The sequence below is a fragment of the Giraffa tippelskirchi genome, chromosome X, assembly GCF_054371585.1.
Source record: "Giraffa tippelskirchi isolate mGirTip1 chromosome X, T2T-mGirTip1v1.2.pri, whole genome shotgun sequence".
Lineage (NCBI taxonomy): Eukaryota > Metazoa > Chordata > Mammalia > Artiodactyla > Giraffidae > Giraffa > Giraffa tippelskirchi.
The window spans coordinates 18,724,538-18,743,186 of NC_137289.1; positions in this window are offsets into that span (position 1 = coordinate 18,724,538).

The window sequence follows — 18,649 nt, forward strand, 5'->3', positions numbered from 1 at the left end:
GAGCCTGGCATGAGTGCCCCTTATGTTCACATGCCCTTGAGCATTACCCAGAGTTTTCTTGGAATATGACCCCACCCCTTTCTCTCCTACTCATGACAGCATATGGGAATGTTAGTGACAGTTATTTATAAAGAAACTCTTGAATCTGCTTGAGTTTATTTTCTTAAGTAAATCAGATACAAGCTTTGGTATTTGATTATTAGAAACAAATACTAACTGATTGTCAGACACCAGAGTGTCCTGAAATCAAAGATGAGAACCTGTGGTCCAAAGACTTTCTCCTTCATGACCCATCTGGAGGCTTCAGAGAGGTATAACTCAGCTCAATCAACCTTCCCCTGGGACTGGAGATCGGATTACTGTAAACAAAGGTCTTGGGTGGCCTTCATGAGGCAGCCTCGAAGGCTGTGCACCTGATGTCTGGACTTTTGAACATGACTCTGGCTGCATTTGACACAGACTCCCATGCCCAGTCACGTATGTAAGAGATAGTCAGGGCCTGACTCAAGTTCACTAGCCAAAGTTGGGGAAAAGGGAAAGGAAAACGGGTGTTGTCCCACTGTTTTCTAGACTCCAGGATGTATGTTTCAAAGCTCCACCAATGGGAGTGGCACTCCGGAAAGTTCAATGGAACTGAAAGCGACAAATATTGATACTCGACAGTCAGCTTCTATAATAATAATAACGGTACCGCCTGAATGCAAATAAGCAGAACAGATGTTCCTCATGTGTTATGAGTTGAAAATCATTCCTTCATGTGGGATCAGTTAAAATCAAGCTTGAGACTTAGTGTATGTTTAATATAAAAATTCTCAATAAAAAGACTTTGGAGGCAAAATCCGAGTGAGGGCATGCTAAAATCATCTGGGCAAATAATCAACCATTCAGCATTCGCCTGGAAAATATCAAGGGATATAAGCATAGGAGGATAGCAATCCTGGGAACAGAGGTGTTGATGAGAGAAATGTCCTTTGCAATCAGATCTAACCAGAGGTCAGTGTGTTCAGTTCTTCTCAGCGTAAGTGTGGCTTAGAGCTTGCTGCTCTAAGGTGAGGCCTGGAGGAAAGGAAAACCCAATTCTTTTGACATTTAATATACAATGGAAAAATTTTCAAAAGCTGGGTTCTTAGAAGAGCTAACTTCACCTTGAACCATCTCAGCCCAGTAACTGGCATGGGGATTAATGAGAGAACTTCAGCCTTGTTCACTGCCTTCAGGACCCCATCCACACCGTAGAAGAACTTCATATTTGAGCTGGCAGACACACTAGGAACCGTGATCCAACACTCTCAGCTCACTGACAAGGAGACAGGTACAGGAGTGTCTTTGATGTGCCCAAGGTCACACAGTGAAATGAAACCCAGGCAGAGGTGAGACATGACTCCACTCTGGGAGCCCAGCTGAAACAGGCAGAAGTCAAAATGGAATATAAAAGCATGACTGCTTTTTCACAATAACAGCATAAAATTAGCATTCTACAAGGAAAAAAAAACAGAACTGGCATGCCGTTTCATTCCATAGCACCAGCTAACAGCCCTTTTGGTTTTAAAGAATTTGTGTGATGTAAAATAGTCACCTGATCCCAAGGAAGATAAACAAAACAGGCAACCATAAAGAAAGTCTTAAAGAAGCCAAGAAAAGGCCAAAGGCGATGAGAGACTGCCCTATGAGGCCAGGCAGGAAATATTAGAGCAAAATAGCAAGGGAAGATGAAGGCATAGAAGGGATGTCATATGATCAAAGTTTATAGAGAAACTCCAGAAGACTATAGATCCAAAGGACTTAAACATGCCCTCCAGATTCTAGAGTACGAGAGGGGCAGCCTTTGTAGCGCATATCAGGAAAAATGGACAAAAGGCAGCCTTACTGTACACAGTGAGTACTAGTGTTAGTTGTGTCCAACTCCTTGTGACCCCATGGACTGTAGCCCACTAGGCTCCTTGAGTACTAGATGCCCAGTAAACATGAAGGAAATGCACAAACCTTCTCCACCTGAAAGGTGTTACAAAGTTACAAAGCATTTCTCAGAGAACTTCAAATAAACCAATTTTTGGTGTAATAATAATAACAGCTACCATCTACTGAGTGCTTACTATGTGCCAGGCACCATGCTGAGCTCGTCACATGATTTTCTCATTTCATCCTCACAACCACCCTGTCACTACTTTCGGATGGGGAAACTGAAGCTCAGAGAGGTTGATTCATTTGCCCTAAGTCACACAGCTAGTCAGTGGTGGAACCTACCCTCAAATCCAGGTCTCCCTTCATTCCAGAGCATGGAAACACTCCACTGTCCTGCCTCTGTCATCATAAGGGCTTCGTTTCTTGGGACTCTCCCTCTGGCAGTAAATAGCTGACAAAAGTGATGTTCTAGAACACTCATTCCAGTTGGTGGGAAAGATGAACTGGAAAGAGAAACCCTGGGATTAGGGAACCAGTTAGGAGCCTAAACCAATAAGAGGGGATGAAAAGCAAGGACTTGGTGAGATGATTGGGAGGAGGAACTGACAGACTCTAAAGACATATGGGATCCTACTGTACCGAACTTTGCTGGTTTCCTTTAGGACATCCTGGAGATCTCTCCGTGACCATACATGTAGATCTGTCTTACCCTTTTGGTGACTGCTCAGGGTTCCATTCTATGGGAGCACCACTATTACAAACAGTTTCAGTGAATACTCTGGATGTGCATACATCTTTGCATCCTGGTATAGATGTGGGATCAATTCCAAGCAATAGAATTTCCAGGCTAAAAGAAACACATTTGAAATTGTGATAGACTTTTTTGAAAAGATTTTCAGCGTTGAGATGATTAATATTTTAAACTAGGGATAAGGGAAAACCTTTCTTGGTACTATTAGGGAATGATATATTATAGCAGATATAAATGGATTGGTCACCATTCAATCATATAATCAAAAAGCACAGGGCCTTCCATTCCTTTCTAAAACAAATGAACACCCATATTGTCGCATCTAGTGACAGGTAGAAAGGGAACCGAAGGCCTGGTAACCCTTTGGGAATCATTTTCAAATGTTGGAAATCTGGTAACTCGTCTCTCTTCATTACTTAATTTCAAAGGAAGAGGGACTAAGCTGGAGTGTGTAACAACAGGATGGCTGTGGCCATTATTTAATAAAGCGTACAGAGGCTCCCAGAAGGAAGGCTGGCAAACTGAAAGGAAGGAAGTCTTCAGACATCATAGGAATTTGACTTTATTTGTAGCTTCGAGAACGTTGGCCATTGTTTTCAGGTAGGTAATCTAAGTAGCTTCTTAAAAGTAGCACCCAAAGGGAAGGGAGGGTAAACTCAAGTATTATTATTAAGCATCAAAATCTGGTCCCCAGGAGACATTTTGTTACACTGCTATTAGAGTCAGTTCCACCTGCAAATCCCCAGCTTCTGACCAAAAAGCTACCTGACCATGGGCATCATGGGCCAACAAAAATGGAGGAAGAGGACAGGGAAAGGAGGTAGCTGAGAGATAGCTAGCTGTCTCTCCCCAGAGAGACAAGTGGTCAAATGTAAGAAGTTTTAGCAAGAGACCTGTGCATGAAGACAATAGGTGTGCTTTTTAAATTTCCACTGAATGGACTAGTGAACAGAATCCCAGCATTCTATTCATTCATGCAACAAGTATTTATTGAGCATCTACTATGTGCCAAGCACTGTGGTAGGCATTTGGGAAGTACAGCATTGAACAAACTAAAGGTGGCCCCTGCCTTCATGGAGCTTACTGTGTCAGAGGATAGATGAGCATTAAGCAAGCAAACACACAAATAAATCCATAGTTATAAACAGTCATAAGTGCTGTGAGCAGGAAAAAAATAGTTTCTGGGAAACGGAACATTCAAATGGGGCCCAGCCTGAGGAGTCAGGATGGTCTCGCCAAGGTAGCCTAGCGTTTAGACCTAGTCCTGAGTGGCTTAAAGAGCCAGGCAGAGAGCCTTTAAGGCTGAGAGAAACGTGTGAAAGGACTTTGTGCAATCAGACCCATAGAGTTGCTGGGCAGGCAGGAGGCTACTTGGGAGCTGCTCCCTCTCTGGACAAACCAAAGTGCTCTAGGCCTTGTGGTGGCTCCGGGACCCAAGTGAGTTCCAGAGACCAACCTGGAAGTTACCCAGTGAGGATCCATGGTGACAGGCTGCTTGGAGGTTCAGCCAGTTCGATATGGTGAGCTTCCAAAGGATTCCTAGTCTCCCTGACCTCAGAGAATCACGTCCCAGTGATTTCTGTCTCTGCTCATTGCTTGCCATGGGCGGGGAATGCCTGCTTGCCAAAACACTGAGCCTCACCTTGGTTAGGGTTAACGATGGATTGAGGCAGCTCTGGCCTTCAGGAAAAGCGCAAGCAGCAATGGGGAGTGAGAGCAAGAGCCGGAGCCAAGGAGGCAGCCCCTGCCAACAACTTCCGCTCCTTCCCTTCCCTCCGGCATGGCTGCCCAAGGAGCCCCGGTGACTGTGTATGGTGATCTGTTTGTTTTGCAACTGACAAAGAAGGAGGGAGCCCTTTCTGACATTTTTGCCCAGAGGCCCCAGATTTCTCAAGTATGAAACTGCCAAATACGCAACTTTGGGTGGATATTTGGCTGAATCACTTTGAAGGGCCTGTCAGTGCCTAAAATGGAAATTGTTAGAAAGCAGAGGAGGGTGGTTGCCAGCAACCATGAAATGGTAATGACCAAATCATTTATTTTTGCAATGAAATGTCATCCCCTAACACTACAAAGGCCGGGTTTTTTTCCCTAGCTTAGAAGTACTGAATACCTATAAGAAATCTTCAAAAGTGACTCTGTGTGCCATGTACACATCCACATGCGCCCCTGTCCCTCTCTCACCCTCTGTCTTCCCTCCTGAACCAAAGCTCCTCCATGCTTCCGAAGCCCAACTGCAACCTGGGATGAATTAAGAAGTTGGCTGATTGTGAAAGGTAATCAGGCTTTAGCTACCCTATAAAATGAAAGGGAGTTCATTTGGCTATTTATAAGATGGTGTGTGGCCAGCTTTACCACGTGGGAAAGTCAGTAGGCAGTAATAGACTATACCCCAAAGCATGATGTGGGTCTTTGAATGATCTGTTCCAGTATAGCTATAGTTGCACTTAGGAGACAAGACACTTCATAAGGTTTTACCGTACGTAAAATTCAGTAGCAGGCAAATTAGGCCAAATCTCCAATTCTGTGCCTTTTATTTTTAAACTCTGGTACTTTTTTTTTTTTCTTTTTTGAGTTTACGAGGAAAAAACTGGAAAGTACATTGTGGGTTAACACTGGGGAATGGAAGAAGATCTACTATTTCTTTGAAAACAGCTATTAAGATACCATTCCTTCGGGCCAATTCCTGGGCGGCTTAACCAAAGACAAAGCCTCAGGTCCTTTCTGTTTTTCCACATTGACTCCCGGTTAGGATCAGTGAAATTTTATATGGCCATAAAATTCATTTTAAAATAATACTTTACAAGCCTTTTGGCCTGAAAAATATTTCAATAATGTCTGCACATTCAATACGGAAAAGTAAGCTAGTTCTCTTGAGCTCTTATTATGATAAGCTTTGAGAGGGATCCTTGGATCACAATCATCACTCTGAACTCTTTGATCACCTGTTTTTTTCAACAGAAGTGGTTTTCCCCAAAGTTGTTTGTGATTGTCACTATGAGATCCATTTTGTAAGCGGGTCTGGTGTTAAGACAGGTAATAGGGACATTATGGTTTAGCTGTGGACCATGGCCAACTGAATGTGGCAGTGGCATGATGTCTCGCTGCATTTGAAGCCCACACTGCATGGGATCCCCATTATGCCAGGGGTTGGGGTAGCACACAGGAAGAAGTGTCTCTGTTGTGGGTGAATCCCTCCTTCTGATTTCCTTGGAGGGTTGATTCAAAGAGGAATTATAAACTAGTCCAACTCTGTCATTTCTGTCACTTTCCCAACCTTTGAAGAACTCTCTAACCCTCAGTCCCCATGAGTCTAATCCCACTCTCTCAGCTTTGGCTTCCTCACCTATAAACATGAAGGACTTTGACTAGACAAGCTGTCAGTTCTTCCCAAACTCTGACACTTGACAAATCTAATGGACTTACCAGCACAGAGCAATGTGGCCATTTTCCAGCACTTTCTGTAGTTTGGGGATACCCATTTTCTTTAGTGTTCTTTCCCTCTGTGACCCTTTTAAGAGGGAAACACAACCCATTTCCAGTGTCATAAAGTCAACATTTGGCATCACTGCCTGTGAAAACTTTATTCTCTGTAGAAGGGACACAGAATGCCGTGGAAGCCAGGGCAAGCCCCTGTGACTGACAAGGGTTGCAGGGATGTGAGGAAGGTGGAGTGCGCAGCCCTCACAAGAGCCAGAAACATAGTTACCAGCTTAGTCCTCTCATGGTGCTTGTCCCACTCAGAAGTATGATGGCTCAGGGCAGACCCCCAAGCTAGCAGTCCTGGATTAGAATGCTTGTCTGCGTGCTCAGTTGCTTTAGTCATGTCCGACTCTGTGTGACCCTATGGACTGTAGTCTGCCAGGCTCCTCTGTCCATGGGATTCTCCAAGGCAAGGATACTGGAGTGGGTTGCCATGCCCTCCTCCAGGGGATCTTCCCGACCCAAGGATCAAACCCATGGCATCTCCTGCATCTTCTGCATCGCAGGCAGGTTCTTTACCACTGAGCCTCCCAGGAAGCCCCATGGGTTAGAATAGCAGCTACTTAACCTTGAGCCAGCTAATGAACCTCTTTGTGGCTCAGTTTCCTAGTCTGTAAAATATGATTAATAATCATACTGTTGTGAGGATTAAATGAGATCAGATGAGCATGTTAAAGTGCCTAGAACAATGTACAACACATTGTTCATTGAACATTATTAAGTTCAGTAAATGCCAACCATTTTCATCATCAGGCATCCATGTCCAGGTATGGAGCCAGGAGTGGCAAGGGTCACATTACACAGAGCTATCCTTTCTCATGTGTCATGTGTCTCTGGGGTCTAGGTCACCTTTTGTGAGGTGTCTGCTCTGGATGAGGTGAATTTCTTCCATCCGCAGAGCTAACTGCCCACTGGATAGTTCATCTACCCCAGTCTTAGTCTCTCTAGATTCACAAGTCAGGGATAATGACTGAAAAAAAGGGTGGGAATCTATTCCATGAGAGGAAAAGTGTGGTCATTTAAACCAAGCAAGTTAAGTCCCCCAAGTTAGTGGAGGACTTAACAGAACTCTGACTTGAAGGCTCTTGGAGTTGACAAAGCATCTTTAGAAAAGAATGTTCCCTGGGGGTACTCCATGTCCACAGAGGTCCAAACAAGAGAAAACAGATTGTGGTTAGACCCAGGGAAGAGATTTTTACCACAGATGGATAAAATACTGGGCTAGATTCCCAAAACAGGTTATATAGTGTCTTTCCCTGGTAAATTGCGCAAAGAGTAGCTGGCCATCTGTCCTAGATTGTGTTATAGACCATCCAAGCAGGAAAAGCCCTTAGAGGTCATTTTATCCAAGGCTTGATTATAAGAATGAGAATGCTAAGATCCAGAGAGAAGGGACAATTGCCCTATAGCCAGAGAGCTAATTATTAGCAGACCCAGGATTTAAATCCTAGGCCAAAAGCTTAGGCCATTGCACCACGTTGTTGTTCAATTGCTAAGTGGGGTCTGACTCTTTGCCACCCCATGGACTGCAGCACCCAGGCTTCCCTGTCCTTCACCATCTCCTGGAGCTTGCTCAAACCCATGTTCATTGAGTCAGTGATGCCATCCAACCATCTCGTCCTCTGTCATCCGCTCCTCCTCCTGCCCTCAATCTTTCCCAGCATCAGGGTCTCTTCTAATGAGTCAGCTCTCTGCATCAGGTGGTCAAAGTATTGGAGCTTCAGCTTCAGCATCAGTCCTTCCAATGAATATTCACGATTGATTTCCTTTAGGATTGACTGGTTTGATCTCCTTGCAATCCAAGAGACTCTCTGGTTCTATAGTACCAACATACTAAAAAGTAATTGAGGCCCACCCAGAAGGACTCAGGGGTAATGAACAGGGCCCAACTTGCCAGTCCACCCATGTATCCATCTGATTTTGAAGCTCCGGCTGTCCAAGTGTTTCAGCCAAGCCTCCTCACCCAGCTAACTTGTCTTCTTAGCTTACTATTTGAAAGCAGCTGTGGTTAAAGCAGAGCTTGCTGACTCAGCCCATGTAGTAAGGATGACTAAACACAAGAATTTCCTGTGGGGGGGGTAAGGGGGATGGAAAATATCTTTCGAATGCATTTGTTTCAGGGAACCATTCTGATCAGTCAGGAGCTGGCCCACCGTGGGCCCATGAGGAAAAGCCGCAGGCTGTCCCCGCTCAGCACCAAGGCAGGGTTTACAGATGTTTCCTTTCTTTTCTGCTAAACAACACTGTGGCTGTCTCGGCACCATTTTGGTCTGGCCAGCATTTGCACAGAGCTTCATCTGCCAACTGGTACAGCCCAAAGCCAAGGGGAGCAGATGTCTCCCCTGACCGGAGGGCCCTTTCACATCCCCCTACGTGGAGGCCTTCCCCCAGGGGTGAATGGGCCTGATCTGCTTTATCTCAAGGCAGCTTCAATCCTGAGCCCACCTTGAACTCGAAAGAGAGGATCATTTCTGCTGACTGATCAGAAAGCAATGTGGGCTGCCTTCCATCTCCAGGGTGCACTTGGGGGAGTTTGCAATCTGGAGTCGAGTCATCATTTTCAGGTCTGAATACCACACAGACATTGGACAACTTTAGGAAACGAACATTGACTTCAGTTGGATTGCTCACCAGCTTAAGGCATTAATTCAGTGAAACTAAAATGCGGATAAATATTTCAAGGCTCTTGGCTGGGAAGGAGTCTGCCTTGCTCAATTAGAAAGTTAGAGACACCTGGTGCATTTGGGGTCGACATATTTTTATAACTTGCAAATTAGAAACGGGGGGCCAGGAGAGAGGAAGAGGGAACACACAGCCATCTTCTGAAAGCCATAGACCACAGCAAAGGTTCCCACACAGAGGAGTCAAGTTCGAGGGGCCTGCCTCACCCTCTCCCCATGACCTCTATCCCCACCCACTTAGTCACAAGGAGAAAACAGGACCAACTGCCAACTGTCTCTAAGAGGGTCGAGAATTTATTTTTCAGAAGTGAGTAACAGTTTCTTATTCCAATGAAGAGGAGTGTTCTGGGTCAGCCAATGTGGTCTTGGGGGAGGGGAAGGGGGAGAAGGAGGGTGCCCCAGTTCCTTGTACACCTAGCAGTGTGAGCTTGGAAGTGTAATTTCACTTTTCTAAGCCTGTTTCTGATTCTGTAAGCACTTACTTGAGCTACACATTGTGCCTGATAATAATCCAGCCTCTAAATATTCAGTGAATGAAAGGGAGGGAGAGGGCAAAAGAGTCAAAAATGTAAGACAGGACAATAAGGATCTGTGCAGCCCACAGAGTTGGTTTGAAACTTAAATGAAATAGTTATGAATTCTTCTGCTTGTCTAACACTTTACAGTTAATGAAGTAAGTATACACCCACTATCTTATTTGAATCTCACAAGACGCCTGTGAGAGAAGCAGAGTAAAGATTATGTGTCTGATAGAGGTGAGGCTCATAGAGGTGGGAAGGAATACATGAAGGAACTAGGCTCCAGATCTGGTGCGCCATCAAACATTGGGCTGGCCAAAAAGTTCATTCGGATTTTTTTCCATAGGCACGTATGGAAAACCCAAACAAAGTTTTTGGCCAACCCAATACTACACACTACTCTTATTTTCAAAGAAAGGGTTTTTAAAGGAGAAAGTGCTACTGGATCAAAGCCTTGTAACTAAGCATACTTTGTATGAGGGCGCAAACACTGGAGGTAGGCGCAGAAGAAGAAATATCAGTCCATGACTAACAATGATATTCAAGATCACAGTTAAGACCTGTCCACTCAAAACACAAGAAGCCAGGGGGAAATGTCCTTGGAATGACTTGGGCTGGGATTATCTGATATTTTTGTAAAAGAACAATAGGGCCTCTGGTTGGCAGGGAGCTAACGGTTGCTATTTGCAACAACATGGGCTAGTGTAAGGAGGTTGACTCTGGCTTCAGGTGAGCGAGCCAATATATACTTAGTTCACCCCCATCAGGTACCTCTCATGAAGCCATTAGCAGCTGAGCGGGAGTGGACTTGTGGTCTGAAACTTCTCCAGGTTTATGTGGATCTTAGAACCTTTGACATATCCTGAATGGGGCTATTCAGATTATGAGTCCAATCCCCATCCGATGAAGACACTTCTCTCTGCTGAGTGGCTGCCCAGCTTCCAGTGACAAAAAAAAACGTACTACCACTCTATGTAGTTTCTAGCTCTGGGTTCTGGCCAGTTCTAATGATGGCTGTCTGTGCCACTGACGTTTCTGACTGCCTTTCTATGGGAATACAGAGATGTTGATTGCAAATGCACCTCGTGGAGGCCATCAGTCATGTTCCTAAAATGTTATATGAAAACAAAATTTTCACAAAACACATCCTGGTTTTTGTGCCCTAGGTTGGTTTGTGATTTAAAAGAATCATTGTTTCTGAATTGATCACTTTTTAAAATATAGAATTAGGTTTGCTTAAAGCAGGAGTTTTTAACTTAGGGTCTGTAGTTCTTGAAGGAGATACAGAAAATTGCATGAATTTTTCTGAAACTATCTGCAAAATTGTGTATTTGCATCTATACATATTTCTGACAAGAGACGTTTTTCTCAGATTCTCAAAGGGCTCTACCCTCAAAAAGGTTAAGAATGATGGGCTTAGAGGAAGGTGGAAATGTAATTGTGTTATGAATCATGCAACTTCAACTGCAATTTAGTAAGAAAGTGACTTCATCTATGTCAATGTCCATGGTCAGATTCTCTTCCCTTGTGCGACCTCTGAAGGATGAGCACCCATAGGACATGCTGCCATGCTTTGATCTTCTCCCTGACCTATTTGCAGGGTAATGGTCACACTAATAGGATGTGAGTGGTGCTTGTTGTAGACTGAAATAAAGTACCTGATAACATTTCCAGTCATCGAGTGGGCCAAAAATTTCATTTGAGTTTCTCTGTAAGATGGTACAAAAAACCCGAATGAACTTTTTGGCCCACCCAGTACTTGTCTTCAGTTCTCAATCCCAGAGTGCAGCCTATAAGGCAGACATGTGTGTTTCACATTATGAACTTTGGAGGCTGATAGTTCTGATTGTGAGCAAGTCACTTAATCTATCTGAGCCTCAGTTTCCTCACCCAATAGATGGGGGTAGTATCATGGTTGTCTGAGGATTGTGAGATGGTGGATGTAATGTGCTTGACATATAGTAAGTGCTCAATAAATAACAATGCCAACAGTATCTATGCCAGATGACCAAGTCTTTCAGTCCAGTTCAGTTCAGTTCAGGTGCTCAGTGGGTGTCTGACTCTTTGCGACCCCATGGACTGCAGCATGCCAGGCCTCCCTGTCCATCACCAACTCCCGGAGTTTACTCAATCTCATGTGTATTGAGTTGGTGATGCCATCCAATCATCTCATCCTCTGTCAACCGCTTCTCCTTCCACTTTCAATCCTTCCCAGCATCAGGGTCTTTTCAAATGAGTCAGTTCTTCACATCAGGTGGCCAAAGTATTGGAATTTCAGCTTCAGCATCAGTCCTTCCAATGAATATTCAGGACCGATTTCCTTTAGGATGGACGGGTTGGATCTCCTTGCAGTCCAAGGGACTCTCAAGAGTCTTCTCCAACACCACAGTTCAAAAGCATCAATTCTTTGGTGCTCAGCTTTCTTTACAGTCCAACTCTCACATCCATACATGACTACTGGAAAAACCATAGCTTTGACTAGACGGACCTTTGTTGACAAAGCAATGTACCTGCTTTTTAATATGCTGTCTAGGTTAGTCATAACTTTTCTTCCAAGGAGCAAGCATCTTTTAATTTCATGGCTGCAGTCACCATCTGCAGTGATTTTGGAGCCCCCAAAAATAAAGTCTGCCACTTTTTCCATTGCTTCCCCACCTATTTCCCATGAAGTGATGGGATCAGATGCCATGATCTTAGTTTTCTGAATGTTGAGTTCTAAGCCAACTTTTTCACTCTCCTCTTTCACTTTCATCAAGAGGCTCTTTAGTTCTTCTTTGCTTTCTGCAAAGCAGAAAGGGTGATGTCATCTGCATATATCTGAGGTTATAGATATTTCCCCCAACAACCTTGATTCCAGTTTGTGCTTCATCCAGCCCAGCGTTTCTCATGATGTACTCTGCATATAAGTTAAATAAGCAGGGTGACAATATACAGCCTTGACGTACTTTCCCAATTTGGAACCAGTCTGTTGTTCCATGTCCAGTTCTAACTGTTGCTTCCTGACCTGCATACAGATTTCTCATAAGGCAGGTAAGGTGGTCTGGTATTCCCATCTCTTGAAGAATTTTCCACAGTTTATTGTGATCCACACAGTTAAAGGCTTTGGCATAGTCAATAAAGCAGAAATAGATGTTTTTCTGGAACTCTCTTGTTTTTTTGATGATCCAGCAGATGTTGGCAATTTGATCTCTGGTTCTTCTGCCTTTTCTAAATCCACCTTGAACATCTGGAAGTTCACTGTTCACGTACTGCTGAAGCCTGGCTTGGAGAATTTTGAGCATTATTTTGCTAACATGTGAGATGAGTGCAATTGTGCGGTAGTTTGAGCATTCTTTGGCATTGTTTTTCTTTGGAATCAGAATGAAAACTGACCTTTTCTAGTCCTGTGGCCACTGCTGAGTTTTCCAAATTTGTTGACATACTGAGTGCAGCACTTTTACAGCATAATCTCTTAGGATTTAAAATAGCTGAACTGGAATTCCATCACCTCCACTAGCTTTGTTCATAGTGATGGTTCCTAAGGCCCACTTGACTTCACATTCCTGGATATCTGGCTCTAGGTGAGTAATCCCACCATCATGATTATCTGGGTCATAAAGATGTTTTTTGTATAGTTCTTCTGTGTATTCTTGCCACCCCTTCTTAATATCTTCTGCTTCTGTTAGGTCCATACCGTTTCTGTCCTTTATTGTGCCCATCTTTGCATGAAATGTTCCTTTGGTATCTCTAATTTTCTTGAAGAGATCTCTAGTCTTTCCCATTCTATTGTTTTCCTCTACTTCTTTGCACTGATCACTGAGGAAGGCTTTCTTATCTCTCCTTGCTATTCTTTGGAACTCTGCATTCAATTGGGTATATCTTTCCTTTTTTCCTTTGCCTTTCGCTTCTCTTCTCTTCACAGCTATTTGTAAGGCCTCCTCAGACAACCGTTTTGCCTTTTTGCATTTCTTTTTCTTGGGGATGGTCTTGATCCCTGCCTGCTGTACAATGTCACAAACCTCCATCCATCTATCAGATCTAGTCTGTCTATCAGATCTAGTCCCTTGAATCTATTTCTCACTTCCACTGTATAATCGTTAGGGATTTGATTTAGGTCATACCTGAATGGACTAGTGGTTTTCCCTGCTTTCTTCAATTTAAGTCTGAATTTGGCAATAAGGAGTTCATGATCTGAGCCATAGTCAGCTGCCAGTCTGGTTTTTGCTGACTGTATAGAGCTTCTCCATCTTTGGCTGCAAAGAATATAATCAATCTGATTTCGGTGTTGACCATCTGGTGATGTCCATGTGTAGAGTCTTCTCTTGTGTTGTTGGAAGAGGGTTTTTGCTATGACCAGTGCGTTCTCTTGGCAGAACTCTATTAGCCTTTGCCCTGATTCATTCTGTACTCCAAGGCCAAATTTGGCTGTTACTCGAGGTGTTTCTTGACTTGCTACTTTTGCATTCCAGTCCCCTATAATGAAAAGGACATCTTTTTTGGGTGTTAGTTCTAAAAGGTCTTGTAGGTCTTCATAGAACCATTCAGCTTCAGCTTCAGCTTCTTCAGCATTACTGGTCGGGGCATAGTCTTGGATTACCGTGATATTGAATGGTGTGCCTTGGAAACGAACAGAGGTCATTTATCGTTTTTTTGAGATTGCATCCAAGTACTGCCTTTTGGACTCTTTTGTTGACCATGATGGCTACTCCATTTCTTCTAAGGGATTCTTTCCCACAGTAGTAGATATAACGGTCATCTGAGTTAAATTCACCCATTCCAGTCCATTTTAGTTCGCTGATTCCTAAAATGTCGACGTTCACTCTTGCCATCTCCTGTGTGACCACTTCCAATTTGCCTTGATTCATGGACCTAACATTCCAGGTTCCTATGCAATATTGCTCTCTACAGCATCGGACTTTACTTCCATCACCAGTCACACCCACAACTGGGTGTTGTTGTTGTTTGGATCTTCAAGTCTTTATGAAGATCCAAAGCTCTTTTCAGAGGACATGAGGACATGGATCACTCTAGGGCCCACCCTGCTGCCTGGGGCCATGCTCAGTGACCCATTCATGGGCATAGAAACAAAACCCATTGGACCATTGTCATCTTGTCAAAATATAAGCTTTGGCCTGTTCAGCACTTGTCCTCTGCTAAAAGCTGCTAAGGAACCCTGAAACCACATTTGATTATTGAATGGAATTCTATGTAGAGATTCAGGCAGTGAGTATAGGAGGCTAGAGCAACTGGTGCAGTCAAATCAGCTCAAAACCTTCATTCAGTGCTTTGGCCCAGTAGCAATCATAGTGTCCACAGGGTTTTCCCACCCCTCTTCCTATCTGAGCCTCAAAACATCTGGATGAGGTCAGCAGGACAGATGTTGGAGAAGCCATTTATTACAGCAATAATATAAACAAGTCTGGGAGTTTTGAGGACTTGGCGAAAATGCAGTGTTTTGCACAAAACAAACAAACAAAAATGAGTGTGTTAGCAAGAAATGGTAATTGAGTATTAGTTTGTGAGTATTGAGTCTATAAATGAGTATAGCACAGAGCTGGGCATGTGGAAAGGCTTACCTACATTGGGGTGTCTAGAATCCCATAAAAGGAAAAAACACAAGAGAGTCTAACTGAACGCTGGATGCTCTCATCCAATTAAAGGCAGTAAGTCTTTGGAGACAGGAAGTCCTAAGTCAGTTGTAGGACACCAGAGAGCCTACCTCAAGGAAGCAGTATTTGGGCTGTTCAGAGAGGCAGAGGGAAGAGGTAAAGGCTAGGAGGCAGATAAGCAAGAGCAAAGAAGCTGGGAAGAGCCTGCAGGAGAAGGGAGGAGCTCAAACAGGGTGATGAGACAGGGTGCTGCTTTGGAAAGAGTTTTGGGTAAAGAGGTTCTGGAGACCACACCCAGTTGCCCAAATGAAAACAGAAGGCATCTGGAGCAGCTAAGTGTGGCAGCAGAGGGACAAAATGAGGGAATGGAGTCAAAGTGTCCAGCTGGGAGCCAGGAATGAGAATCCAAACTTAAATGGTTAGAGTCTGGGCTGAGATGAAGCCACAGAAACCCAGGAAGGTGAATGATGCAAGGGAGAGCGTGCTGGTCTCGAGCCTTTACCTAGAGGAGCGCAAAGACTTTCCTTTCTGTATGGAGCAAGCTGATTTGGGGCCTTTATATTTCTCTGGCATGAGAAATTTATATTTCTTCAGCATGCCTCCTTCATGCAGAAGCACGTGGCTGCCTGGCTTTAAGACAATCAGCAAAATCACTTGCGAACGACAGAAACCGAGAGGTGATTCTTCATGTTGCGAAATGATTCTTTACCAAAGGACATGCAGAGAGTGCCTTGACTTAGACCCTCCCTGAAGTGCCTTTTTGAATGTAGGATGAACCAACTCGAAATTCTATTGAAAATGTTTGTTTAAATAGCTTTAAAAAGTAAAAAAAAAAGGGGGGGGTAGGGAAAAAAAGCCAAATGTTTCCAGTTGTCTTTTCTTGTGATACATGGGAACTGTATAAAACTTACACTTTCTGAAAATAATACTAAGCTATGGTAATTTACTGAGATGAAATATCTGAGGATTAACCAATAATAATAATAGTAGGCAACGTGTATTGAAGGCTTGCTAAGTATGACATATTACTAAACAAGTTAAAGTCATTATCCTGTTTTATCTTCACAACAGTCTTTTGAGGTATTCTCTGAATTTCAGAGATGAGGAAAATGAGACTTTAAGAGGAATTAGCTAAATTGCACACTATCGAAAGAAAGAAAGAGAGGGAAGGAGGAAGGAAGAGGGAAAGAAAAGCAAAGGAAAGGAGAAAAGGGAAGGAATGTAACTCCCTTAGGTTATATGCAGGGTAGCACCCTGTGTCCTGAGAGGCTTTGGAGGGTAGGGTGACAAAACCCCTAGGCAGTCCCCCTCCTCAGCCTTTGCCCAGGCTTCTATTAATACTTAATGTAACAGGTCTTGTGAAACTTCTCTGATGGAAAGACACCTCTGTCAGCCTGCAGAGATTGGTCAAGGCCCTAGTCCAGCGGTGAAACAATTTTGTTGACATTTCAGCATGAAAGGTACAGAAGCAAGGTCTGCAAAGGGGGCTCAGGATTCAGTTCCCTGGGTCGTCCTGAGATTTTCTTCCTCAGATTTGATCACTTCCCTCAGTTGAGAAAACCCAGGGCTGTGAAGCAGTTCTTCACTCCTGCTCTGGACACTGGGTGAAGAGTGGTGAGAGTTGACCCCTCCGAGCATCACATTGGCTGGAGCTCTGAAGCGCTGCTTCTACCTGCCTCGCGTGCCTGAGAGGCCAAGCCTGGATCAGCCCCAGAAACCCCCAGAGGGCAGGGGCCGTGCACTTGATCAAGGCTGCCGACAGTTACTGGATTCATTCCGGGTTCAGCTCCTCAGCGGGGTAGGTGAAGGTGCCATACATTCATGCTCAAGGGAGGAAGAGAATTTTGTTTTTACAAACTTTAAAGGAATATAAAAATGACTTTGTGGTGTTTGAATTACCTTTGCTGGATAAATAGAGCCCTGTGGCCCGAGGGCTTAAGGAGCATTGTGGGGCGATCACGTATTTCCTTATGCATGTTTCTATATAGATATGTTTCCTTATATGCATGTGCCTGAGAGCTTGTCACTGGTTCTCACTGAAACTGGTTGTTTCCTGTGGGTGACTTCTCTCTGTCCATCTAGGTGGTAAGTCCTTAGTTTAATATCTGAGCCTGTGTACTCTGAGGGGTCCTAGGCAGTTGTGTTTGGGGATCTCAGGCTGAAACTAAGACTGATATTTTTGAAACTTTCTTGGATGGAAGATAGGGGTCTTGTTTGTTGTTGGTTAGTCGCTAACTTGCGTCTGACTCTTTTTGCAGCCTATTAGACTGTAGCCCACCAGGCTTCTCTGTCCACGGGATTTCCCAGGCAAGAATACTGGTGTGGGTTGCCATTTCCTTCTCTAGGGGTCTGGAAACCCTATTTAATTGCTGCTAGCAGTCTGTAGCTTACAAGAGATGAAACTTTTGATTTTCATTGTTAACAAACTATTCTTGTTTTAGTGGTGACAGCAGCTCCTGTATATTGAGATCTTCCCATGTGCCTGACTCTACTAAACCCTTTACATACATAAACTCGTTTAAGCTTCACCATCTTTCGGATCACTTATCCTCCATTTTGCAGATGAGGAAACTGATAGAGAGCTGAAGGGATTTGACTAAAGTAAGGCTCCTAGTAAGTGGAGAGGTGGGGTTTGAACCTGTAATCTTTTTTTTTTTAAGATCTAATTGGCTTTATTTATTTTATTTTTAATTGAAGAGTAATAGCTTTACAATATTGTGCTGGTTTCTGCCATACATCAACATGAATCAGCCATATGTATACATATATTCCCTCCCTCTTGAACCTCCCTTCCACCTCCCGTCCCATCCCACCCCTCTAAGCTGTCACAGAGCACCAGATTTTGGTTCCCTGTGTTGTATAGCAAATTCCCGCTATCTGTTTTACATATGGTAATATATATGTTTCAATGCTAGTGTCTCAATTCATCCCACCCTCTCCTTCCCCCACTGTGTCCAAAAGTCTGTTCTTTATGTCTTCATCTCCTTTGCTGCCCTGCAAATAGGATCCTCAGTATGGTCTTTCTAGATTTCATATATATGTGTTAATATATGATATTTGTTTTTCTCTTTCTGACTTACTTCACTCTGTATAATAGGCTCTCAGTTCATCTACCTCATTACAACTGACTCAAATGTGTTCCTTTTTATGGCTGAGTAATATTCCATTGTGTATATGTAGCCCAATTTGTTTATCCATTCATCTGTCGATGGACATCTAGGCTGTTTTCATGTCCTAGCTATTGTAAATAGTGCTGCAATGAACATTGGGGTATGTGTGTCCTTTTAAATTACGGTTTCCTTGGGGTATATGCCTAGTAGTGAGATTGTTGAATCATATGGTACTTTTATTCCTAGTTTTTTTTTTAAAGGAATCTCCATACTTGAACCCACAATCTTAATGACAATGCAAATCTTCCCTGGGAAAATTGCTCAGAATTCTTCTCCCTGCAAATTTCAAGCAGGTACTCTTTAAGGGAATTAATATGTGTTTCAAGAAGTAAAAGTGGCTTTGGGAGGAGAAAGATACATAAAGTTGTCCATGAGCCAGGCTGGGAACCATTTGTGCAAACTAGTCTGCTTTGGAAACAATTGTATCTTGACTGGGGAGAGAACAAGGAAGTTGATAGGACCATCTGGAGCTAGACAGCCAGTCCCTGAACTGGGCTTAAGCCTCGAGAGGGAGAAGGCCAAGGCCAAGGCCAGAGGCTAATAGGCCTGGGAAACT